A 26,648-nucleotide genomic window follows, 5' to 3' on the forward strand; every position below is an offset into this window, starting at 1 on the left:
ATTATAGAAGATGCTTTTAGGAATTGGGAAAGGATAAATTCTATTTTCTCTTCTCCTACTTCGAAAGTAAGCTTTCCTCGCTTTACATCTATAATTGCACCAGTGGTTGCTAAAAATGGTCTTCCTAATATGATCGGGATGTAAGAATCTTCTTGGATATCCATAATGATGAAGTCAGTTTGGATGTAGAATTGACCTACACGAACAGGGATATTCTCTAACATTCCTACAGGGTATTTAATTGAACGGTCTGCTAGTTGAAGAGACATTCTTGTTGCTTTAAGCTCACCTAGATTGAGTTTCTTACAGGTTGAAAGAGGCATCAAACTAACACTAGCTCCTAGATCGCACAAGGCTTTCTCTATGATGGTTTTTCCAATTACGCAGGGTATAGAGAAACTACCAGGGTCTTTCAGTTTTGGAGGCATGTTATTTTGGATGATAGCGCTACATTCAGCGGTAAGCATTATAGTTTCGTTATCCTCGAGTTTCTTTTTGTTTGATAAGATTTCTTTTAAGAACTTAGCGTACGAAGGCATCTCAGTTATGGCTTCTGTGAATGGTATGGTTATGTTTAATTGCTTCAGAAGTTCTACAAATCTTTTAAATTGCGCTTCGGTTTTTGATTTAGCTAATCTCTGAGGGTAAGGAATTGGTGGCTTATAAGGTGGTGGTGGAACATAAGGTTTCTCTTTTTCGGGTTCCACTTCGTTATTGTTCTCATCAGTCTTAGCAGTTTGTTCGTCAGTTGTTTTCTTTTGGGTTTCCTTTGGCTCTTGTTGTGACATGGGTACGTTTTGGGTTCTAGGATCTATGGGTCCATCGTAATTAGTTCCACTTCGTAGTGTTATCGCGTTCGCATGTCCTTTAGGATTGGGTTGAGGTTGAGCAGGAAACGTGCCAGCGGGGGCAGCAGTAGGTGCTTGCTGTTGAGCTACTTGTGAGATTTGAGTTTCTAACATTTTGTTATGCGTAGCTAAAGCATCTACTTTGTTCGATAGTTGTTTTAGTTGCTCGCTATTGTGGATGTTTTGATTCAGGAAGTCTTTATTGGTTTGTTGTTGGGAAGCTATGAAGTTCTCCATCATGATTTCTAGATTTGACTTCCTAGGGGTGTTTTGAGCAGCTACAGGCGCTTTTTGGTAGCCAGGTGGTACAGCAGGTGCTTGTCCAGGCGCGTACAACGCATTGTTGTTCTTATAAGAAAAGTTCGGGTGGTTTTTCCATCCAGGGTTGTACGTGTTAGAATAAGGGTTTCCTTGAGCGTAATTTACTTGATCTGATGGGACTCCAGTCAAGAGTTGGCATTCAGCAACTACATGCCCAGTCAATCCACAAATCTCGCAGTTAGGTGCTACAGCGGCAGCGGTGGCTGAAGGAGTGATGGTTAAATTCTCGATCTTTTGAGTTAAAGCGTCTACTTTAGCGTTAACGCGGTCTATACCACTTATTTCGTACATTCCTCCTTTGGTTTGGGCTTTCTCTAGAGCGACTCGTTCTCCTCCCCATTGGTAATGGTTTTGTGCCATGTTCTCTATGAGTTTGTATGCTTCATCATGGGGTTTGTCCATTAATGCTCCGCCAGCAGCGGCATCTATAGTCATTTTAGTGTTATATAAGAGACCACCATAGAAAGTATGGATGATCAGCCATGGTTCGAGTCCATGATGAGGGCATATTCTAAGCATGTCCTTGTAACGTTCCCAAGCTTCGAAGAGCGATTCGTTATCTTTCTGGGTAAATCCGTTGATTTGACCTCTAAGCATAGCAGTTTTGCTAGGTGGAAAGTATCTCGCTAAGAATACTCTCTTCAATTCGTCCCACGTAGTTATGGAATTGGAAGGCAGGGATTGAAGCCACGCTCTCGCTCTATCTCTCAAGGAGAAAGGGAAAAGGCGTAATCAAATAGCTTCGGAACTAACGTTGTTGGCTTTGATAGTATCGGCGTATTGCACGAACACGGATAAATGGAGATTGGGGTCGTCTACAGGGCTTCCAGAGAATTGATTCTGTTGAACAGCTTGGACCAGTGAAGGTTTCAGTTCGAAATTGTTCGCCTCAATCGTAGGTGGTGCGATACTTGAATGCGGTTCAGCGCGCGAAGGAGCGGCATAGTCTCTAAGAGGACGAATAGCAGCCATCTCTAACTTCGGGGTGATTTGATTGATTTGATCAGTAAAAATCAATTCCTGATTAATCGGAATTTCTGCTACTTCGGGAAGATTGCGAGCTCGACGTTTAACGTTAATGAAACGTTCGATCTCGTTAATTCGTTGTATTAAGTCTCCTCCTTCTGAACGAGTATTTGGCATACAATCGTTCAAAAAGAAAGGGAAGAATTGTCCTAGTCTCTACGGTGTAACAGTGAGTTACGATATCGACTTAAATAGTCCCCGGCAACGGCGCCAAAAACTTGATCGCGACTTTACGTGTCTATAAATCTGATAACTGCAAGTGCACAGTCGTGTCGTGTAGTTTTAAAAGATATCGAATCCACAGGGACTATGAATCGATCTACCGTTATCTAAGGTTACTATGTAAAGCTAGGAGTACTAAAATTTCGATTGTTCCTAAGGGAAAGTGATTGTGAGAAAATAAAGAATAATAATAAAAGACAGGTATCAGTATGTATTTCGTTTAACTAAAGGTAATCCGAAGGTCCATTGGCTTTTGCATAATTAAATTAAAAATCTTTACTAATTCCAATTGATTAAAAATCCTCGTCTCAAACTTTCGCTCTGTTGATTCAGACTACTATCCTAATCCTAATGTACGCTTTCGCCATCCCATTAGATTTTAGAAGAGCTTTTTGGAAACAATGTAATTAATAAAATGCCTATTTTACGAGGTTGTTATCTATTTAAATCTCCTAATCTCAAACTTTCGCTCTGTTGACTCGGAGCAAGCTAATAACCCTAACGTACGCTTTCGCCATCCCGCTCGAGTGTAAAAACAATTTTTGAAAATAAATAAGTTCCAATTAGTTTTAATACGCTTTCGCCATCCTTAAAACTAATGTCCTATGTCTACTATCCAGTTAAAGTCCTCAAACTTTCGCTCTATTGGTTTTAACCTTTGACCGTCCTAAGCCCTCAAACTTTCGCTCTATTGGTTTTAAGACTTACTAATTAAACTAGACATGTAAACCAAAAATAAGTGATAATTAATAAAACATAATTTAAGCCAATTTATTTCGGATCCCTACGGTTAACTTACTTTACATACCGACACCTTTAGTAATTTAGCCAGACATATTAATATGATTAAACATGCATAAATCGGTTCGGTTCATAATAATAGACATATTAAATGGCATATAATATATCATGCAATAATAATATAAATAAAGGCGGTAAATAAAAAACCTGAATTAAAATAAATCTGAATTGAATTGAATCTTGAAGTACTCGAACTTCCACCACAGGTTGGCTGGATTGTTCTTCGGAATTTAAATGGCAGAAAATAAAAACAATGAAATAAAACGATAAATCTAACGTAAGGCTAGATCTACGAAAAGTTCACAACAATTTCCAGTGTAGAAATCGTTGTGAGAAAATAAACGGTTAAATGAAAGCAGAATAAGGAAAAGCAGTTCGCGGTACAATTTCGGCAGCACTTCGTTGGCAGGAAATCGGACAGATTGAAGTGAAGTGACTGGTCCTATTTATAGGAGGGGCTTGCAGTTGCTTTGCGTGAAAAGAGGAACTTCTGCAGACCGGGACGTGGAGACGTGCGTCTCCTATTCTTCAGGGAGACTTGAGACGTGCGTCTCAAGTGGAGAGAATTTAGGGAGGTGGAGACGTGTGTCTCCCTTTTGCTGAGGTGGCAGAGACGTGCGTCTCTGCTTACTTGTGTGGCTTGGGCTGCTTTCCTTCGTGGGCTGGATTGCTTCATTGAGTCTTTGGGCCTCTTTCAGCACACTTGGCCTTTAATTGCACTCCCTTTTTACTTCAGCACCCAATTTACGTCTTTTAGGCATAGAAAAGGGTCGTTTTGGCTCCATTTCTTCTCTTTTTCACAATTCGGCATAGTAAGAGTGTAAAACCTGAAACAAAGCAAAAACACGCGTAATATCGTAATAAATTAAAATAATAAACGGAAAATGCTATAAATATCTATGGATTGTAAGCTAAATATACGATATAAAATCGTGTTATCAGAGGTTGTGAAGAAAAGGAGTGGTGGTGGTGTGGTTTTATAGTGAGGTTTGAAAATGGTGTGGTTAATGTAGAATTAAAATGGAGTTATGGTGGTGTTTGAAGTTTGAATGGAATGGAGAAATGGGAAATGATGTAGAGTTAAAGAGGTGAATGATGGAGGATGAATGAGGTTTATGGTTTTTAAATGGAAGAAATAATGGGGAGAAGGAAGAATATTGAATGATGAATTTTGAAATTCAAAATTCAAAATTCAAAAAAGGGGATGAAAATGCTTCTGCGTGGTCAAACTGAAAAATGCAGCTGCTGCCCTTGGGAGACGCGCGTCTCAGGCAGTCATTCTGCTGGGGGACAGGGTATGGAGTCGGGCGTCTCCTGTCCTTTGTATGCAGAGCTCTGGTCCCACAGAGTTGGAGACGTGCGTCTCCTAGCTTAGGCAGGTGGTTTTCACACATGCATGGGTTTGGACAAGTTCTGACAGATAGCATTGAGTAGAGAATAATAGTTCAGAACAGTGTCATTGTTTCATACTATAAACAGCAAAAATAATGGTAAACAGGAATATATAGCAGTTAATAGTAATGCAGTATAACACAGTAGGAGTAATGAATAAAATAATGCATTTGGAATTAAAACTGGTACTGAGTGTTGATAGAAACAGAATTTAAAAGTGCAGAAAATGAAATTCTAAACTAGAAATTAGAAATTGCTAAAACTAGAAATAAAATCTAATAATCTAAGCGATAACATCTAGCCACGTCTATTGTTGTGCACATTAGAATAAATGTGTTTGAAAACTTCGTCGAATTGAGCATTGACGGTGTCGATGAAGTCGAAGAAGTGCATTTGCAGAGTGTGTAGCTCGTTGCGCACATGTTATACGTCGTGTTGCAGTGCACTGATGGCTTGCTCATGTGTGTTCTGATTAGGAGTTCTTTGGTTCACTGATTCGGTGGATGCAGCAGGTTCTTGTGGTTCAAGCTCGACATTAGTCATATCTATAGTATAATCTTCAGCAGAATCTTCAGAAGGAGTCTCAGGCTCATACTCAGGAATGGGTTCATCTTCAGAAAGAGGCTCATATTCAGGAATGGGTTCATCTTCAGAAAGAGGCTCATATTCAGGAATGGGTTCATCTTCAGGAAGAGGCTCATGTTCAGGAACATGATCATCCTCAGGCATAGATTCGTAGTATCCAGGAGGAGTGTCAGGCTCAGATTTCGATACGTGCATATCTTCATCAAAATGTTCATAAGCTTGTGGGGTTTCAGGTGAGGGTTCTCTCTCAGGAATCTGACCATAGTAAAGCCAGTTAGCAGGATTGTGTACACTCGTCCTTGGACTTGGTAAGGTGAACTGATCTAATACTTTATTATCAATGAGTAAATCAAACTGATCAGGTCCAAGGTTACCAATGATACCTCGATTAAAGCAGAAGCGAATGTCCATAGAGTTGTGGGAACCAAAAGGTGTCAATCTAAGTAGAGGTATTCTCAGTCCTATAGCATTTGCAATCATAGTGACAAATCCGCCGATCAGAATAGGTGAAACTTCGTCTTGCATGATGCGCTCGAAGTTTGTTAGCATGAATGCGATGGCGTTGACCGGACGATTCTGAGAGGTGCAGAACATGATGAATAACTCTTCTCTAGAAACTTCAGTGATATTATCGGGTTTACCGAATATGTAGTGAGCGATGATCTTATGCAAGTATCTGAAAGCAGGGTTATGGATGTTCTCAGATTGAAATTCGTTCTCTTCAGGGTTATCGTTTCCAGTGATCTTGCCCCAAAATCTTTCCAACTCCCAGTATGCAAGACTGTCTTCAGCTATTGTGGTGTATGCATCTGATCCATGAGGTAGTTCCAGCATTTCAGCAAAATCTCGGATGCAAAACTGATATTCCAAACCAAAGAGTCGAAAGAGGATGACTCCTTTCCTCAGCCCTTGTCCGCAGTTAGGAAGATAAGTCAAGGAGCTCAAGAATTCCAGAGTGAGCTTTCGGTAAGTACTAAACTTGCGGAACAGGTGAGAACCGGTCCAACCGATTTGGTTCAGCAAGTGCATGACGCTTTCTTCGATACCAAGTCTTTCCATAGTCGGCTGGTGAGGGTAACGAGTCAAATCCATTTGCCTCTCAGCCAGCTTAGCATATCTCGCTTCTTGTCCTCTACCACGGAACACAACTTCCATATTATCAACTTCTTGCATCTTGAATGAGTTAGTAGTTAAGAAAACCTAGAAGTTGAAAATATTAAGATTAAGTTAGAACTAGGCTAGTGTTGTTTTTAAAAAGGAAAAATAAAGAGAAAAATAAAATAAAAATGTAACAAGTTATAATAATAAATATAATTATAAAAAGGAAATATTTTCACGATTTAAGGATAGCAGTTATAATTATAGTAATTATTATAAAATGTAGGAAAAATATAAAAATGTAGAAAAATTAAAATTATTCAAAAATAGATTAGAATAAAAATAAAAATTAAAAGTTAAAAATAAAAATAAAAATATTTGTGGGTTGTCTCCCACCAAGCGCTTTGTTTTATGTCGCAAGCTCGACGATTTTAAAATAGAAAACTATTTTTTCGAATGAGCGGGCAGCTCGTCAAGTTTAAAAATTTGGATATTTTCATCGTGTTCGAGATGATGGTAATACTTAAGACGTTGCCCATTTACGAAAAAAGGTTTGACGGTTTTTCCTTTGATTTCTATCGCTCCGCTCGGAAATATGTTAGTGATTTCGAAAGGGCCAGACCATCTAGATCGTAACTTTTTAGGAAATAATTTTAGTCTAGAATTAAATAAAAGTACTTTATCGCCTATGCTAAAAATTTTCCTAGATATACGCTTGTCATGCCATTTTTTTGTTCTCTCTTTATAGATTTTGGCGTTTTCGTAAGCGTCTTGTCTAAGTTCGTCTAATTCGTTTATGTCTAGAAGTCGTTTCTCACCAGCGGTAGTGTAGTTTAGATTTAAATTTTTAATGGCCCAATAGGCTTTATGTTCTAACTCTACCGGAAGGTGGCATGATTTTCCATAAACGAGTTTGAATGGGGTAGTTCCTATTGGAGTTTTGAAAGCTGTTCTATAAGCCCATAAAGCTTCATTTAACTTGGTTGACCAATCTTTTCTAGATATAGCAACAGTTTTCTCCAATATTTGTTTTATTTCGCGGTTAGATACTTCTACTTGTCCGCTTGTTTGTGGATGGTATGGTGTAGCTATTCGATGATTTACTCCATATTTTCGAAGGAGTTTTTCAAGTATTCTTGAAATGAAATGGAACCCACCATCGCTAATTACCTGTCTTGGCACACCGAACCTAGGAAAGATGACGTTTTTGAAGAGTTTGATAACTACTCGTGTATCGTTTGTAGGAGAAGCGATAGCTTCTATCCATTTCGAAACGTAATCGACAGCTACGAGTATATATTGATTTCCGAATGATGATGGAAACGGGCCCATAAAGTCTATTCCCCAGACGTCAAATATTTCTACTTCTAGAATGCCCTTTTGAGGCATTTCGTCACGTCTCGAAATATTTCCGGTTCGTTGGCATCTATCACAGTTTAATACAGCAAAATAAACGTCTTTCCACAGGTTGGGCCAGAAGAGTCCAGATTGAAGGATTTTGGCGCATGTTCTAGATGTGCTATGGTGTCCTCCACACGGTGCAGAATGACAGTGTGTTATTATGCTTCCTATTTCTTCCTCGGGTACACAACGTCTAAAGATTCCATCGGGGCCTCTTTTGAAAAGGAGCGGGTCGTCCCAATAGTAATGTTTTAGGTCATGGAAAAATTTCTTTTTCTGTTGGTAACTTAGATCAGGAGGAAGTACACCAACAGCTAGGTAGTTTACGAAGTCTGCATACCAAGGTGTGTCAGAGCGGGCTAAAGCTACTTCTGCGAAGTTATTAGTTTCAGTAATTGGATGGCATGGTTCTAATTCATTAGCTTCTAACTGAGCGATGAGTCTTTCATAAGGGAAATCATCGCCAATTGGTACTTGTTCGGGTTTCAGATTTTCCAATCGAGAGAGATGATCTGCTACGACATTCTCAGTTCCCTTTTTATCTTTAATTTCCAGGTCGAACTCTTGTAATAACAGGATCCATCTTAACAGTCTCGGTTTGGTGTCCTTCTTGGTTAAGAGGTACCTAATAGCAGCGTGGTCAGTGTATATGATTATTTTGGCTCCTACCAGGTAAGAACGGAACTTATCTAACGCGAATACGACAGCTAATAATTCCTTTTCTGTCGTGGCGTAATTCATTTGAGCTTCGTCTAGGGTTCTACTCGCATAGTATATGACATGTAGTTTCTTATCTTTTCTTTGCCCTAGAATGGCTCCTACAGCATAATCGCTTGCGTCGCACATTATTTCGAAAGGCTCGTTCCAGTCGGGAGGTTGCATAATTGGCGCAGAGATTAATGATTGTTTAAGCGTATGGAATGCTTCAGTGCATTTATCGTTAAAAATGAATCCGGCGTCTTTCATCAGTAATTCGGTTAAGGGTTTGGTTATTCTAGAGAAATCTTTAATGAAACGTCGGTAAAAATCAGCTTGACCTAGAAAACTTCTTATTTCTCTAACTGTTTTGGGAGGTTGAAGGTTTTTGATAATTTCGATTTTAGCTTTATCCACTTCGATCCCTCTATCGGATACGATGTGTCCAAGTACGATTCCTTGTCGAACCATGAAATGACATTTTTCCTAATTAAGGACTAGGTTAACGCTTACGCATCGTTTAAGTACCAATTCAAGGTTCTCTAAACATGTTTCAAAACTTCCTCCACAGACAGAGAAGTCGTCCATAAAGACCTCCATTATTCCATCCAGGAAGTCGGCAAATATTGCCATCATGCATCTCTGAAAGTTCGCGGGTGCATTGCAAAGTCCAAAAGGCATTCGTCTATAAGCGAACGTACCATAAGGACAGGTAAACGTGGTCTTCTCTTGGTCGTCAGGGTGGATAGGAATTTGGAAAAATCCGGAGTATCCGTCCAGATAACAGAAATGTGAGTGTTTAGCTAGGCGTTCGAGCATTTGATCTATGAATGGTAAAGGGAAATGGTCTTTTCGGGTGGCTTTGTTTAACTTCCTATAGTCAATGCACATTCTCCATCCAGTTTTGGTACGTTGTGATACAGATTCGCCATTTGCGTTAGTGATTACAGTAACTCCTCCTTTCTTTGGTACGACATGAACAGGACTAACCCATTTGCTATCGGATATTGGATATATTATTCCGGCTTCTAGCAGTTTTTGGATTTCCTTTTTAACCACATCGCTCATAATTGGATTTATTCGCCTTTGATGTTCCCTAGAGGTTTTACAATCGTCTTCAAGCATAATACGGTGCATACAGAGGGAAGGACTTATTCCTTTCAGATCCGATATGTTATATCCTAGAGCGGTTGGGTATTTTCTTAGGACGGTAAGTAGTTTTTCAGTCTCGGTTTGTCCTAAATTGGCGTTAACTATAATTGGTCGGTTAAGTTCTTCGTCTAGAAATTCGTACCTAAGGTCGGTAGGTAGTGTTTTCAGTTCTATAGCAGGTTTCTTAGGCCCTGGTATAGGATCAGGAGTTAATGCCAAACATTCACTCAGGTGGTCATCTTGATATTCCCCACGCCAGTTGTCATCTTCAAAAATTGGCGGTATAGGAATTCTTAGGATCTCGGTTTCCTTATGTGGTTCGGATTTTACTTCATTAACACACTCGTCGATTATGTCTGCAGAGCAGCATGTTTCAATTATAGAAGGTGCTTTTAGGAATTGGGAAAGAATAAATTCTATTTTCTCTTCTCCTACTTCGAAGGTAAGCTTTCCTCGCTTGACATCTATAATTGCACCAGCGGTTGCTAAGAATGGTCTTCCTAATATGATCGGGATGTTAGAATCTTCTTGGATATCCATTATGATGAAGTCAGTTGGGATGTAGAATTGGCCTACACGAACAGGGATATTTTCTAACATTCCTACAGGATATTTAACTGAACGGTCAGCTAGTTAAAGAGACATTCTCGTTGCTTTAAGCTCACCCAGATTTAGCTTCTTACAGGTTGAAAGAGGCATCAAGCTAACACTGGCTCCTAAGTCGTACAAGGCTTTCTCTATAATGGTCTTTCCTATTACGCAGGGTATAGAAAAGCTACCAGGATCTTTTAGTTTAGGAGGCATGTTATTTTGGATGATAGCGCTACATTCAGCGGTAAGTGTAACAGTTTCGTTATCCTCGAGTTTCTTTTTGTTCGATATAATTTCTTTCAAAAATTTAGCGTACAAAGGCATTTCAGTTATGGCTTCTGTGAACGGTATGGTTATGTTTAGCTGTTTCAGAAGTTCTACAAATTTTTTAAATTGCGCTTCGGTTTTTTATTTAGCTAATCTCTGAGGGTAAGGAATTGGTGGCTTATAAGGTGGTGGTGGAACGTAAGGTTTTTCTTTTTCAAGTTCCACTTCTTTGTTGTTCTCATTGGTCTTAGCAGTTTGATCATCAGTTGATGACTTTTGGGTTTCCTTTGGCTCTTATTGTGACATGGGTGCATTTTGAGTTCTAGGATCAACAGGTCCATCGTAGTTTGTTCCACTTCGTAGTGTTATCGCGTTCGCATGTCCTTTAGGATTAGGTTGTGGTTGAGCAAGAAACGTGCCAGCAGGGGAAGCAGTAGGTGCTTGTTGTTGAGCTACTTGTGAAATTTGAGTTTCTAACATTTTGTTATGCGTAGCTAAGGCATCTACTTTGTTCGATAATTGTTTTAGTTGCTCGCTATTGTGGATGTTTTGATTTAGGAAGTCCTTGTTGGTTTGTTGTTGGGAAGCTATAAAGTTTTCCATCATGATTTCTAGATTCGACTTCCTAGGGGCGTTTTGAGCAGCTACAGGCACTTTTTGATAGCCAGGAAGCACAGCAGGTGCTTGTCCAGGCGCGTACAACGCGTTGTTGTTCTTATACGAAAAGTTTGGATGGTTTTTCCATCCAGGGTTGTACGTGTTGGAATAAGGGTTTCCTTGAGCATAATTTACTTGATCAGATGGGTTTCCAGTCAAGAGTTGACATTCGGCAACTGCGTGTCCAGTTAATCCACAAATCTCGCAGTTAGGTGCTACGGTAGCAGCGGTGGCTAAAGGAGTGATGGTTAAGTTTTCGATCTTTTGAGTTAAAGCGTCAACTTTAGCGTTAACGCGGTCTATACCACTTACTTCGTACATTCCTCCTTTGGTTTGGGTTTTCTCTAGAGCGGCTCGTTCTCCACCCCATTGGTAATGGTTTTGTGCCATGTTCTCTATGAGGTTGTATGCTTCATCATGGGGTTTGTCCATTAGTGCTCCGCCAGCAGCGACATCTATAGTCATTTTAGTGTTATAAAGGAGACCATCATAGAAAGTATGGATGATCAGCCATGGTTCGAGTCCATGATGAGGGCATAGTCTAAGCATGTCCTTATATCGTTCCCAAGCTTCGAAGAGTGATTCGTTATCTTTCTGGGTAAATCCGTTGATTTGACCTCTTAGCATAGCAGTTTTGCTAGGAGGAAAGTATCTCGCTAAGAATACTCTCTTCAATTCGTCCCATGTAGTTATGGAATTAGAAGGCAGGGATTGAAGCCACACTCTAGCTCTATCTCTCAAGGAGAATGGAAAGAGACGTAATCGAATAGCTTCGAAACTAACGTTGTTAGCTTTGACAGTATCGGCATATTGCACGAACACAGATAAATGGAGGTTGGGGTCGTCTGCAGGGCTTCCAGAGAATTGATTCTGTTGAACAGCTTGTACCAACGAAGGTTTCAGTTCGAAATTGTTCGCCTCAATCGCAGGTGGTGCGATACTTGAGTGTGGTTCAGCGCGTGAAGGAGCGGCATAGTCTCTAAGAGGACGAACATCATCCATCTCTAACTTCGGGGTAATTTGATTGATTTGATCAGTAAAGGTCAATTCCTGATTAATCGTAATTGGTGCTACTTCGGGAAGATTGCGAGCTCGACGTTTGACGTTAATGAAACGTTCGATCTCGTTAATTCGTTGTATTAAATCTCCTCCTTGTGAACGAGTATTTGGCATACAATCGTCCAGAAAGAAAGGAAAGAATTGCCCTAGTCTCTACGGTGTAACAGTGAGTTACGATATCGACATAAATAGTCCCCGGCAACGGCGCCAAAAACTTGATCGTGACTTTACGTGTCTATTAATCTGATGACTGCAAGTGCACAGTCGTGTCGTGTAGTTTTAAAAGATATCGAATCCACAGGGACTATGAATCGATCTACCGTTATCTAAGGTTACTATGTAAAGCTTGTCAAACGTAATTGGCTTGATGCCTTCTCTGTTTCTATTCTCTTCTATATATAATACAATTACATTTACAAGTAATAATGACTAATTAACTCTATTCCCTAAGTTATACAACCTAAATTAGGAAGTCTAATTCTATACATTCAAATAGGAATATTCCTAATTCTATTTTCTGATTTCTCAAAACATAAAATAGGAAACAACCATAAATGACAGATATCCTCATTGACATCCCCCCTCAAATTGATGCGGTTTGTCAAGAAGCATCAATTTGCTAAGGAGAAACTGATGACGGGGACGAGGAACCGCTTTAGTGAAGATATCTGCAAGCTGAAGCTGTGAGGAGACATGAGGAAGAGAGATAACATGATCATCAAGAGCCTCACGAATGGAGTGACAATCCACTTCAATATGCTTAGTGCGCTCATGAAAAACTGGATTAGTAGCAATCTGAATAGCACTCGTGTTGTCAGCATGGAGAGGCGTAGCATTGGTTTGAGGAAGTCCGAGTTCAGCCATTAAACCACGAAGCCAAGTTATTTCAGAGCAAGCAGTGGACATAGCTCGATATTCAGATTCAGTGGATGACTTGGAAACACGGGCTTGCTTTTTGCTCTTCCAAGATATTAAGGCAGGACCTAAGAACATGCACCAACCGGACACCGACCTTCGTGTATCAGCACATCCTGCCCAATTAGCATCACTATAGGCAAGCAAAGTAAGAGATGTATTGGCCGGAAAAAATAATCCCCGATGAGAAGTTCCTTTTAAATAGCGAATGATGCGGCGAACAGCAGCCAAGTGAAGATGACGAGGAGTGTGCATGAATTGACTAACTTGTTGCACTGCAAAGGAAATATCCGGACGTGTGTGGACCTCCGTTTTTTAATCCCGGGCCATACCTCTGTTCTGTAGAGATACGTGAACTGACTCTTTTTTATCGCTTAATGCTTTCGCATTTTTGAAAATTCACAGAGTCGCTACCGACCTTTTATTTTATCCAATTAAGGAAAGGTTTATAAAAGAAACAGAAAAAAGACCTTTAAGAAATTCTGGGTAAGGGGGTAGGTTATACAAAGGGAAGGTGTTAGCACCCTTTGTATCCATGGTTATCCATGGGCTCTTAAGTTTGCTTAGCTCACTTGTTTTTCGATCACTTTTCAATTGCTCTGAAATTGCTCATATGTGGTTTCAAATACTTTTGTAATTTGAATTTTGTAATGATCCGTGTGTGGATGTATACAAAATGCTTGTTTATCTTTCGAAAGATGTTTTGAAAAGAACGTTAACTTTGTAATAATCCGTGTTTGGATGTATACAAAGTATTGTCTTTTTTTGGAAAGTTTTGAAAAAAACAACAGTGTATGAGAATTTTGTTTGTTTTGATTTGAGCAAGCAAACTAGGAGGTCTACCCTGAGTTGTAAGGTCTTTATCCTATTTCCTTTAAAAATCTATCCTTTCACCGGATATAAACGCAAGGTTCGATTTTGTACTCGAAACAGTAGAATTTTGACTTTGATTTTGAAAAGAATGAGAAGGGATTACCTTAAGAGGTGCAAGTGTGATTGTGATTGGATTCAGATATTTTATCTTTGAAGTTAGTGATCTAACGGTTCAATTTTATCTTTGACATACACGCAGTTTATATTTGCTGGAAATTAAAATGCGGAAATGTAAAATGCGGAAAGTAAATCTACGTTATTACATCGATTGTGCAGGAAATGTAAACTAGCCTATTTACATGAATTTGACATCCTATACATTTATCTAGGAATTTAAATTGCAAAAAATAAAAGGCATGTTTTTGGATTTTTTATGATTTATTTTAATTATAATTAATGCATGATTAATTAAATTAAAATGAAGAAAAAAAGATGAAAATAGATTTAAACCTAGAAATTAAGTTTAAAATATGTACAAAATATTTGTTAATTAATTTTAAGACAAAACTAATTTTTTTGGAATTTTTGGAAATTGATTTGAAATTGATTTAAGCTAATTAAAACATAATTATGCAAATAATTACACAAATAATTAAAACTTAAAAAGAAAATTATTCAAAATATGTACAAAATTAGTTTATAATATATAAACAATATTTAACATTAAGAACAATTTTTTTATGATTTTTTGATTGGTTAGAATAATTAAGAAGCAAATATATAAATATATACTAATTAATTATGCAAAATATTGAAATTTTGAAGAAAAATAAAATATTTTTATTTCAGAAAATAATATATTATTTTAGAAGTCTAAAAATATTTTTTGTGTATTTTTTGGATTTTTAAAACTATTTTTAATTAATTTTGTAAAGAAATTAAAATAAAATAGAAAATAAAAGGATACCTGATTAGGTGTGGTATGCATGAGGGAGTATGATGTTCATGCAAAACTTTATACACTTATTACGACTCTCATGGGACCAAACAAAGAGCTTATTCTTACTCTATGTTGCTTTAAGAGATGATTGGAAGTGATTGTTTTGTATTGATATTGATTGGAAATATGAAAATGAAAATTACATAGTTTGGAGATTTTTGTGAGAATTTTGAGGTTTCTATGCTATGCTTCCTTTTCTATTTTGTTCCCCTCTTGTTTGTGAAGTATGATAAGCTATTTATAAGCCATGGAGTGCTTAAAAACTAAGCTAAGAAGCCTTAATTGTCTTTGTTGAATTTTTGTCTTTCAAGCTTAAAATTTAAGCAACCTTTGCTTAATTCTTCCACACCTCTTGCCATAGACTTTCCTTGCACCTTCCTTGCTGCATAATTAAGTCAATTGTGGAGGCTTTAGCTTAAGATTAAAGCTATGTATTATTCTTCCATTTTTCCTTTTTAATTTAATCTTATATGTGATAAAATTAAACCAAAAATGAATAAAAATGGTGTGGGCTTTGTCTTGGTCGTGGGAGGCCCATAATATTGTGGAAATGATGTTTGAACCATGAAAACTTGGCCCCATTTGGAAAAAATGCATTTTTGAGCAATGTTGGTCTCATGCCTTTTCCCAAAATTTAGCCAACTTCAACAAGGTGTAAATCCCTCAATTTTTGTCATATGAAGGAGATCTTGCACTTTTTGGAAACCTCAAAGAGTCCTCTAACCAATGCCTTTGGTCTCATGTCAAAATGATTTTTGAAGCTCCTTGTGTGTCCTTTTGAAAAAAGTGTCTTTTTGTTGACTTTGAAAATGACCTGTAATGTCTTTGATCATATTTTTCAAATGGTGAATCCAATGACCATGGGATCAATGGCATTTGAAAGATAATTGAGTTTCCTTCAAAATGAGCTTTGGTTTGAATTTTTTGGATGAAGGATGAGAGAGTTATGACCAGTCAAAGTTGAGTTGACTTTTCAGGTAAAAACCCTAATTTTGAATCTTAGGGTTTTGTTGATTTTTGATCTTTCCTTGATGAATTATGATCATCCAATGATCAAATGATGAATCCTTTGACAAAATATGGACTTTGACAAAAAATTTCATTTTTGACTGTCTGTTGACTTTTTTGGTCAAACGGGTCGTCTGTTGACTGTTTGAGCTGCTGACGGTGCGTCTGAGTGAATTGAAGTTTGAAAATTTGTATGATGGTACTTTGAGATATATGGATGTGTATGAAATCCATTTGAGCTCTCAAAAACTTGTTTCTCCTGTAAAAACAAGAAAACCCTAGTCAGAGACTGTTTATGTAAGAGACAGTTAAGCGTACCTGATTTTTGTGCAGTGTTGAGTCTCTGCTAATCGCGTGATATTCAGAAGACTTCTAGAACAAAAATCTTGGAATTTTGAATTGTGAAAGATTGATTTGATTGATGGTACAAAACACTGAGAATTGTACTGCCAGCAGTTTGGCTGTCGACTGACTGTCCAAGTATTGATGTAGCAGTTAGAGTGAAAAATCAACAGTCAAAGTTAATTTTCTTTTTTGTTGTTTTTGTTTTATGTTTTATGTGAAAAATGAAAGTTTATTTACATGACTTGTTAGAAAAACACAGACATAATAAATAACTAATATTTACTGTATGCGGGCAAAATTACCGATAATAACCCTGAAAATCATTTAATGCACAGAAAAATGAATATTTGACTGGCAGAAAACACATAAAATATTATCTGAGTAATTAAGCAATATTATGACAAATAGTACAACATTTAAAACTGACAGTACAAATATTACATACTATATTGAACAGTACGACGAATAAACGGTACATTTAAGAAATAAGAAATACGGCAAATTTTAAGAATGACGATTGATAACCCATGCTACAAATAGTAACATGTAGATGATTGGGAGCATAAGCATCCCAGGTCCACAGTGTTCCGGGCTATGTAGACAGAAGAAAGACATGATCACCGTAGCAATGGTGATGACCATAAGAAAACACGTTTCCCACTGCTTTGCCATTTTGTCGGGGAGAGAAGAAAGGATGGATTATGAAGTAGAAATTTGAGAGATGAATTAGAATTTGATGTGAGATTTTATGAAAGAAAATGAGAGGTATTTATAGAATGGAAAGAAGGATAGAGACGATGTGATTCCGTTCAAAAGGAAAATTTGAGTGGAAGTAAGATTTGAAAGAAAGTGGAGATAGTGTTGGGAAAAAGAGAGATGTGATTTTTGAAAAAGAGATTTGAAAAGATTTTTGAAAATAATGGAATATAGTACAAAAATTAGTGGGAAACAAAAGATAATAATAATCTACTTGTTACCAGTACAGTCTGAGTTTCCTGATTCTGCTCCTGCAAAAAGATTTAACTCTGCACCAATTGTGTCAGTACTATTTATCTGTAAATAAATAAATAGCATGTGTGAAGTAATAAACAGCATTTGGCGTTTGCGTAAGACTAAATTCAACTGCAAGCCAAATTACTGTATAAGAAAAATTCTAAAAACTAAGTATTTCATATGTCAGGATATTTGTTGAAATAAAAATCCATGATTATATGAGACTCTTAATTTTCAGATTGGAGTTTTCTTAAAAAATGATGCGGGCAAATTTTGGGGTATAACAACGTGTGATAGTCAAATAGTTAAGACTTCCCACCAATTGACGATACAATAAAGGATCAGGCAAAAGATCACCCTCATCACGATGATATTTGACATTAACTTCAAGAGGAGTATCTACAGGGACAACCGACTGAAGACCGGCCAAAGAAGCTAAGTCCTCAGTATACTTGTGCTGATTAAGAAAAATACCTATGGAGTTAGAATGAACCTCCAGCCCCAAGAAATAGTGAAGATATCCAAGATCCTTCATGTGAAAGGAGGCTTGAAGCTGCTGTTTAAGTAGTTGTATCGACGCTAGATCAGAGCCAGTAATAATCATGTCGTCAACATAAATGAGAAGAAGAACAATACCACCAGACGTGTGATGAATGAATAAGGAGGAATCATATTGACTTTGTGTAAAAGAGAATCCAAGAAGGGTAGACCGAAATTTCTCAAACCATGCCCGAGGAGCCTGCCGCAAGCCATATAAAGAACGCTTGAGTTTGCACACGCCTTGAGAAGAAGAAAACAAGCCTGGAGGGGGTTTCATAAAAATATCCTCTGCCAAATCATCGTGAAGAAATGCATTCTTCACATCCATTTGATATAGGGACCAGCCTTTAGAGGCAGCAATAGAAAGGATTGTGCGGACCGTGGTCATCTTTGCCACAGGTGCAAAAGTCTCATCATAATCTACTCCATATTCTTGTTTGTTACCCAAAGCAACCAACCGGGCCTTATGACGATTTAGAGAACCATCCAAATTTAACTTTACAGAGTACACCCATTTGCAACCAATGGGTTTAACACCAAGAGGGCAAGGGACTATGTCCCAAGTGAAATTCTCCTGAAGTGCTTGTAGCTCATCTTGCATGGCCTTTACCCAACGCATGTCCTTAACAGCCTGCGAATAACACGTGGGAATAGGTATGCTAGATAAATTAGCAGTAAGAGAAGTAGACTCCCATCCATACCTATCAGGTGTTTGATGCATACGAGTGGATCGACGCAGTGTAACTGGTGCTGGTTCAGGCGGTGGATCAGCTTCGAGAGAGGGAAAAGCAGGAGGTCGTCTGGTATATACCTGTCCAGGTTTAAAACATTCTATAGGGCGAGGAACATCAGCAAAGATATGAAGAGGAACAAAATTGTTAGAGGCAGAAGGAAAATTTGGAAAATAATATTGATAATCAAAAAAATCACATTTCTAGAAATGCGCATGCGTTGAGCAATGGCATCATAACACAAAAACCCTTTTTGAGTAGGAGAATAACCCATAAAGGCACACTGCACAGATTGAGCGCCGAGTTTATGACGCTCTAGAGGTGGCAAGTGCACAAAGCAGACACACCCAAAAGTGTGAAGATCATCATAACTTGGCTGAGTGTTATAGAGACGGAAGAAAGGACAATCGAAAGCCAAAACCTGCGATGGGAGGCGGTTGATCAAGTATACAGCCGTGGACAAGGCTTCAACCCAGAATTGAGAAGGAACAGTGGCTTGAAGGAGTAATGTTCGGGTAACATCAAGCAAGTGCCTATTTTTGCGTTCTGCAACGCCATTTTGCTGAGGCGTATATGGACAAGAACGTTGTGAGAGAATCCCCTTTTGCTGCAAGTACTCTTGAAAGTTGTGAGAAATATATTCCCCACCAGAATCAGTACGCAACACTTTGATACCTGTATTAAACTGAGTCTCTATATATGCCAAAAACTTTTTAAACATACAAAAGACATCTGATTTAGAGCGAAGAAAATAGATCCATGTAAACCGGCTATAGTCATCAATAAAAGTGACAAAGTATTTATACTTTGCATGAGACAAAACTGGTGACATACCCCAAACATCACTATGAATAAGATCGAAACATTTATTGGCACGATGAGCTATAGAGGGAAACGGAAGAGTCTTGCTTTTAGCAAGTTTGCATACAGAACAATCAAATACAGAATTAGGAATAACAATTTTATTACTCAACAATCCATTTTTCAATAAATGAGCCAAAACAACTGAGTTTGGATGACCTAATTTTTTATGCCAGTCCTCATACTTATTCGGGACACCATTACAAGCAAAAGACAAAATATTAGACAAAGAAAACTGGAGAGGAAATAGTCTGCCCACTTTAGGCCCCCTCGCGATCACTTTCCCCGACGCCTGATCCTGCACAGAACAACCATCACGAGAGAAATTAACATTACAATTGTTATCGACCAATTGTCCAACTGAAATCAAATTTGAAACAAGCCCAGGGGAAACAAACACATCTCGAAAAGAGGAATTAATGTCTCCAACAGCAGAAATAGAAAGAGTATTACCATCGGCAATTTGAATATTTTGGGTGCCATGATAAGTATGAATATTGTGTAATTTTTCAGGGGAACCAGTCATGTGGTTAGAGGCCCTAGAATCAACAAGCCAAGGTTGAGATGCAGTTTTAAACTTACCATGAAGACCCAAGGCAGAAAGGGCTGCAAGTACCATTTGTTGTACAACTTCTGGAGTCAGGGAAGCAGTATTAGAAGTTGTAGGAGCAGAAGTCTGGTCCATAGAAGTTGTAGTTGCATGTAAGGCATGCAATGGCTTCCGCGGTGGTCTAGTTGGGCAATCTACGATGATGTGACCATGTTGCTTACAATAGTTGCAAAATTTCTTACTGCAATTTCGAGCGAGATGACCGAATTGCTTGCAAGAAAAGCATTGAATTTGTCGCATATCACGTCCTGTGCCTTTACTTTGGGCAGTGTAGGCAACAGAGACAGGATCAGCAGCAAAGTCATCACGGGATAAGGTCAGAAGACGCTGCTCTTCTCGAAGTAATTCCGCAAGACAAACATCCAAGGAAGGGGCTGGATTCCTATTCAGCAAAGCTGCACGTACAACTTCAAATTCAGGTCGAAGCTTCATGAGAAATTGATCCCGTTGGCTAATCTGATAAACTTTTTGGACAGCAGTGAGTGAATCTTTAGAAACATCGGCGTGTAAGATAGCTGAATGATCCGCCCAAAGAGTAAGGAACCCGGAGTAATAGTCCTGGATAGAGAGATTTCCCTGACGATAGTTAGCAATGTCGAGCTCCAATTGGAACCGTTTGGCAACGTTGTCTTGATTGTAAATACGTTTCAGATAGTCCCACATATCTTTAGCAGTAGAAAAAGCACGTAGGTTGTTGATCATGTGAGATTCAACAGAAGCCAGAATCCAAGTTATAACTTGGGCATCCTTTGTTTGCCATGCCGCCAATGCTGTTTTGACTGTCGGAGTAGTAGACGTATGTACATGGTCGTCCCAAAGGCCTTTCCCTTTCACAAACATTTGGAACTGAAACTCCCAAGCTCCATAATTTTTGCCCGTAAAGCGGACACAGAAGTTGTCGAAAGTCTTTTCTGAAGCCATGATGAGCAAAGCAATCGGACCAAAAAACAAGATAGCGCAGAGAAAAAAAAAGCAACGTCGCAGAGGTAGAACAATAATAAAACAGCAACGTTGCAGACACAGAACAGCAAGAAAAAATTGCGCTACAGCAAGAAATAGACCCTGAATGTGCTACAATAGCACAACACGAACCAGAAAACCAAGATTACCAATCTACAAAACCAGAATCAGACTCGTGATACCATGTCAAATGTAATTGGCTTGATGCCATCTCTGTTTCTATTCTCTTCTATATATAATACAATTACATTTACAAGTAATAATGACTAATTAACTCTATTTCCTAAGTTATACAACCTAAATTAGGAAGTCTAATTCTATACATTCAAATAGGAATATTCCTAATTCTATTTTCAGATTTCTCAAAACATAAAATAGGAAACAACCATAAATGACAGATATCCTCATTGACAAAGGCTACTAATATTTTGATTGTTCCTAAGGGAAAATGATTGTGAATAATAAGAAATATAATAATAGACGGATATCAGTATGTATTTCGTTTAACTTTAGGTGATCCGAAGGTCCATTGGCTAATGCAAAATTCGATTAAAAATCTTTATTAATTCAATTGATTAAAAATCCTCCTCTCAAACTTTCGCTCTGTTGATTTAGATCACTATCCTAACTCTTAATGTACGCTTTCGCCATCCCATTAGATTTTAGAAAAGCTTTTTGGAAACAACGTAATTAATAAAATGCCTGTTTTATGAAGTTGTTATCTATTTAAATCTCCTAATCTCAAACTTCCGCTCTGTTGACTCGGAACATGCTAATATCCCTAACGTACGCTTTCGCCATCCTGCTCGGGTGTAAAAACATTTTTTGAAAATAAATAAGTTCTAATTAGTTTTAATACGCTTTCGCCATCCTTAAAACTAATGTCCTATGTCTACTATCCAATTAAAGATCTCAAACTTTCGCTCTATTGATTTTAATCTTTGACCGTCTTAAACCCTCAAACTTTCGCTCTATTAGTTTTAAGACTTACTAATTAAATTAGACATACAAACCAAAAACAAGTGATAATTAATAAAACATAATTAAGCCAATTTATTTCGGATCCCACAGTTAACTTACTCTACATACCGATATCTTAATAAATTAGCCAGACATATTAATACGGTTAAGCATGCATAAATTAATTTGGCTTATAATAAAAGGCATGTTAAATGGCATATAATATATCATGCAATAATAATATAAATAAAGGTGGTAAATAATAAACCTGAATAAAGTAAATTGCAATTGAATCTTGAAGTACCGAACTCCCACCACAGGTTGGCTGGATCGTTCTTCGGAATTAAACGGACGGAAATTAAAACAAGGAAAATAAAACGATAAATCTAACGTAAGGCTAGATTTATAAAAGGTTCACAACAATTTCCGGTGTAGAAATTGTTATGAGAAAATAAGACTGTTTCAATGAAAGCGGGAAGAAAATAATAAGCGCAGAACAATTTCGGCAGCACTTCGTTAGCAGGAAATCGGACACTTTGAACTGAAGTAGCAGCCTCTATTTATAGGAGAGGCTTTGCAGTTGGAATGCGTGAAAATAGGGACTTCTCAGACTGGGACTTGGAGACGTGCGTCTCCACTTCTTTAGGGGGGGCCTTTGAACGACTTGAGACGTGCGTCTCAAGTGGAGAAGATCTAGGAGGCAGCTGGAGACGTGTGTCTCCACTTTGGTGACGTGGCATAGAGACGTTGGAGACGGGCGTCTCCACGTGCTGGAATGGTTTGGACCACGCGCAATTGGCTTCTTCGTGGGCTTGTCTATCTCTTTGGGCATTTGGGCCTTATTTGCACCTCTTTTTCACTTCAGCATCCCTTTTTCATCTTTTAGGCATAAACATTGGTCATTTTAGCTCCATTTCTTTTCCTTTTCACAAATAGTCTCAATAAGAGAGTAAAACCTGAAACAAAGCAAATACTCGCATAATATCATAATAAATCAATATAATAAACAGAAAATGCTATAAATATCTACGGATTTCAAGCTAAATATACGATATAAAATCGTGTTATCAACACACCACCCTCTAGTAGTTCCATTATTATTAAAATCTACGTCCACATTATATTTCAACCAAACCCATAGAAGGTGGACTCCATTACAAATCATGATGGTGTCGAACATTGCTTTTTGTATCTTCCTGAGCTTGAAACTAGTCGTTTCATCTATGCGCCACACATAAGCCTAATTTAGTCGTTTTTTCTTACTCATTATGCCAAACAAAATCATTCTTATTTTTTCATATAACATCTATCTTAACCACAAATCTACATGCTAATTTTTTATCCCCCTTCATACCAATATCAAAAATAAGAGACTTAAGGTCAATGTTAAAGTGTGACTATTTAATTTTCTTTAACCTTTATTTTATTATTAATTGTTAATAAATTAAATATATTTTTTAATATATATATTTTTAAATGTTGTTATGCAAAAGTATTTTTCAGTAATATAATTTTTATATTACTCTATAAATTATGTAAGAATTAGAGAAATTTTAAATTATTTACAATACATTTTTATATTTAATGAAAAATAAGAGAAAGAATACAATAGTTTTATTATATTGCCTATTTTAAATGTGTAAATTAATATTTTAGTTTTTCTTTTTACATTTTTTATCAAGAGAAGTGACAAGAATAACGTGAAATGTTATAATTACCATAGATACGGTCATTTCGCAAGAGATTGCAACGCAGAACGAATGGATGATGATAACACACTTCTTGTGATGATCACGAAGGAGAATTATGGCAGTGTGAGTTGTAGCAGTTGCAAGTTGCAACGCAGTAGCTGTAGTAGTTTGAAAAGTGTTGCAAAAATGCGTCTGGAGCAAAACATTCTAGTAATAGTTTGAGATGGAGTCCAAGACAGTGATGAGTGGTACTTGAATTCTAGTTGTTCAATACATATGAAGGTTAGAAATGATTTGTTTGTCAAAATCAATCAGGCCATAAAAAATAAGGTGAAATTCGCGCATGATACCATTTTAGCGGCCGACGGGATCGATGATGTTTTGATCATGAGAATGGATGGTGGTCATTCTTTGATTAAATATGTGTTGTACATTCTTAGAATTAAATGTAATCTCTTGAGTATTGGCCAATTTCTTGACAAGGATTACACAATTCGCATGGAAAACAAGATTTTGCGTGTTTTAGACCGAAATGGGGTTTTAGTTCTTAAAGCTCCCATGGATGCCGATAGGACTTTCAAGATAGAGTTGAAAGTGATGGAGCATAGGTTCCTTTCTATAACGGAACGTCGAGAAGAGTGGTTGTGGCACTACCGTCTTAGACATCTCAACTTTCGAGACCTCGACGCGTTACATAGGAACGGTATGGTAGCTGCTTGCCAAGAATCAATCTTCTAGATGAGATGTCTAAAGACTGTGTGCAAAGGAATCAACACAAGGGAAGCTTCAGCAAATATGCAGGTCATAGGACCAAATTCACCTTAAGGTGGTGTATTTCGACGTTTGTGGTCTGATGCAAATCAACTCGAAAGGTGGCAATAGATATTTTGTCACATTATCGATGATTTTAGTAGGAAACTATGGAAATAACTAATCAAGAGGAAGGGTGAGGTATTTTATGTGTTCAAGAAGTTCAAGTCAATGGTTAAGCGGCAAAGTGGTCACAAAATCAAAGTTATCAAAACGTATGGCGGAGGTGAGTATACCTCGATTGAGTTTGGGAATTATTGTGATGATGAGAGTATAGTGCGTGAGGTTGTGCCTGAAGGTTGAGAAAAAACTTAGAAGGGGGGTTTAATAAGTGGGTTTTAAAACTTTATGAAGGAAAGATAGTCAGAACGCAGTTATTTTTATCCTGGTTCACCTTCTCAATAAGGATACCTCCAATCCACCCTCAACAAGGTAATTTTTCTCTCTCAACAGAGGTCTTAATCCATTATAATCAGAACCTAATTACACTTGCACGACCAACTGTCGTAACTCACATTACAATGCACGAGCCAAACTGCTGGTGACTAACAGTCCTGCACAAACCAACTATTTGTGACTAATCAATCTTCTAAGACTTAACTAGTCCTAGACTTCTTGAGACTTTTGACCTAACTGGTCTCTCAAGGACTCAGTTACCACGTAACTTCTATTGACAGTGTATTGTTTTGCTTCTAGAAAGTTGTAATCACAACAGTGATATTTCACTAAGATTAAGTACAGAATAATAAACTCAGAATGTGAATAAGAAAATTTAGCTTCAGAGAGTTTTTCTTCACACTTGATGATTTATCAGAGTTGCAGCGTTCTTGTGTGTTCTTTCTTCTTTTCTTCTATTTCGCTCGTTGTATTTTACCTTCAAACGATCATGAGTATATATAGCTTCAGAATTTTTGACCTTTATCTTCAAAGCTTGCATTCAACATTAAATGGTTTGCGTGTTGTCTTTGCTTTTGTTGTCTCCAAAGATTTGCAAGTTGATAGTTTCTTCAATCAACTTTGGGAATTACGCTTTTGGAGTGTTGCATCCGTTTTGCTAATGATTATGTCTACAACGGTTTAATTTGAATCAATCTGCGTAAACTTCTGTTTAGTCTTTGTTCTTCAACTTCTTTTGTAGATATGTTTGTTGCGTGCGGTATCAGAAGTTCCTTTATGACTTGCATTGTGTTTCTCTAGCTCCTCATAAGTGCCAAGTTTTGATTGCTGGTACTGGTACATCTTCTGAAATTATAACCATATGATTAGAGTACCATGTTTGCTTTATGCTAAATTTGTTTGCTTGTTATCATTAAAACACTAAAATATGATTAGAACCAAACTATGTTCTAAAATCTCCCCCTTTTTATGATGACAAAACATTTATGTTCTAAAGAAAATTTTGTATAAGAAAATTGATCTCCCCCAGAGATGTATAATCTCCCCCTGAAATAAATATTTAGAGAGAAATATGATGGATAGATTCCCTGAATAATTTTCTTCTTGACTTGATCTTTCAGAAGAATTATGGATGTGGCTGTTTATACGGGCATCTTCGCAGAAGTTTTAAATATATTCCTGCATTCCTTAACAACAGAAACTTCTGGAGCACAAGTTAAAGAGATTTTATCTTTGATTTGTAGACCTTGTTCTGTTCAAGTTACTTAAAATTTTTAGGAAATGTATATTATTTTCTTTTACACACATAATTCTCCCCCTTTTTGTCATAGTCAAAAATAAAATGATGCTAAATGAAAATGTATGAGATTAGTCATGTTTGACCATTATAGGCATTAAATTTTCATGTTATCCTAGAAATAAAAAATTGATAAAGAGAAGAAATATTCTTTGATTAGAAAAACATGACAGAATACAGACTCAAAATACACAGACTCCTAGTAGATGGGTTCATAATATCCTCCATGAAAGAAGAAACGATCACAGCGCTCTGCATGCAGTGCTTCCCCCTTGTACGAAAGTTCTGACGTACGGAGTGTGTTCACGATTCCTGCAGATTCAAAACATGCTGACAAGACTCTTCCATATGGAATGAAGAATTCGTGTCCATATTTGAAGGCTATCAGAGACTCTCTAATGTGTCCAAAGATAATCGCAACAAGGTTTATCGGTTTACCCGATTCCAGGAAATTAATCAAGAACCTATCTCTAGAACACATGATTTTATGGAATTTTCCTCTAGGAATGAGATTTAAAAGAATCATCCTGAACCAGAATTGTTTGGATGATGAGAGGTAGTAGGGGTTGTTTTTGAGACGACGAGCAAGTCTGCTGAAATCG

General features: G+C 37.5%; 2 non-coding genes across 2 annotated transcripts; both read left to right on the plus strand.

The window, feature by feature from the left end:
• The first annotated feature begins 1,659 nt into the window (after positions 1–1,659).
• LOC131593716 (small nucleolar RNA R71) lies at positions 1,660–1,766 on the plus strand. The gene has a single exon (XR_009281099.1). It is a non-coding gene; the product is annotated as a small nucleolar RNA R71 (small nucleolar RNA).
• A 9,811-nt stretch (positions 1,767–11,577) lies between these two features.
• Positions 11,578–11,684, plus strand: LOC131593754 (small nucleolar RNA R71). Its single transcript, XR_009281135.1, has one exon. It is a non-coding gene; the product is annotated as a small nucleolar RNA R71 (small nucleolar RNA).
• The last annotated feature ends 14,964 nt before the right edge of the window (positions 11,685–26,648 follow it).

Source organism: Vicia villosa, linkage group LG3, assembly GCF_029867415.1.
Source record: "Vicia villosa cultivar HV-30 ecotype Madison, WI linkage group LG3, Vvil1.0, whole genome shotgun sequence".
In the NCBI taxonomy this organism is placed as follows: domain Eukaryota; kingdom Viridiplantae; phylum Streptophyta; class Magnoliopsida; order Fabales; family Fabaceae; genus Vicia; species Vicia villosa.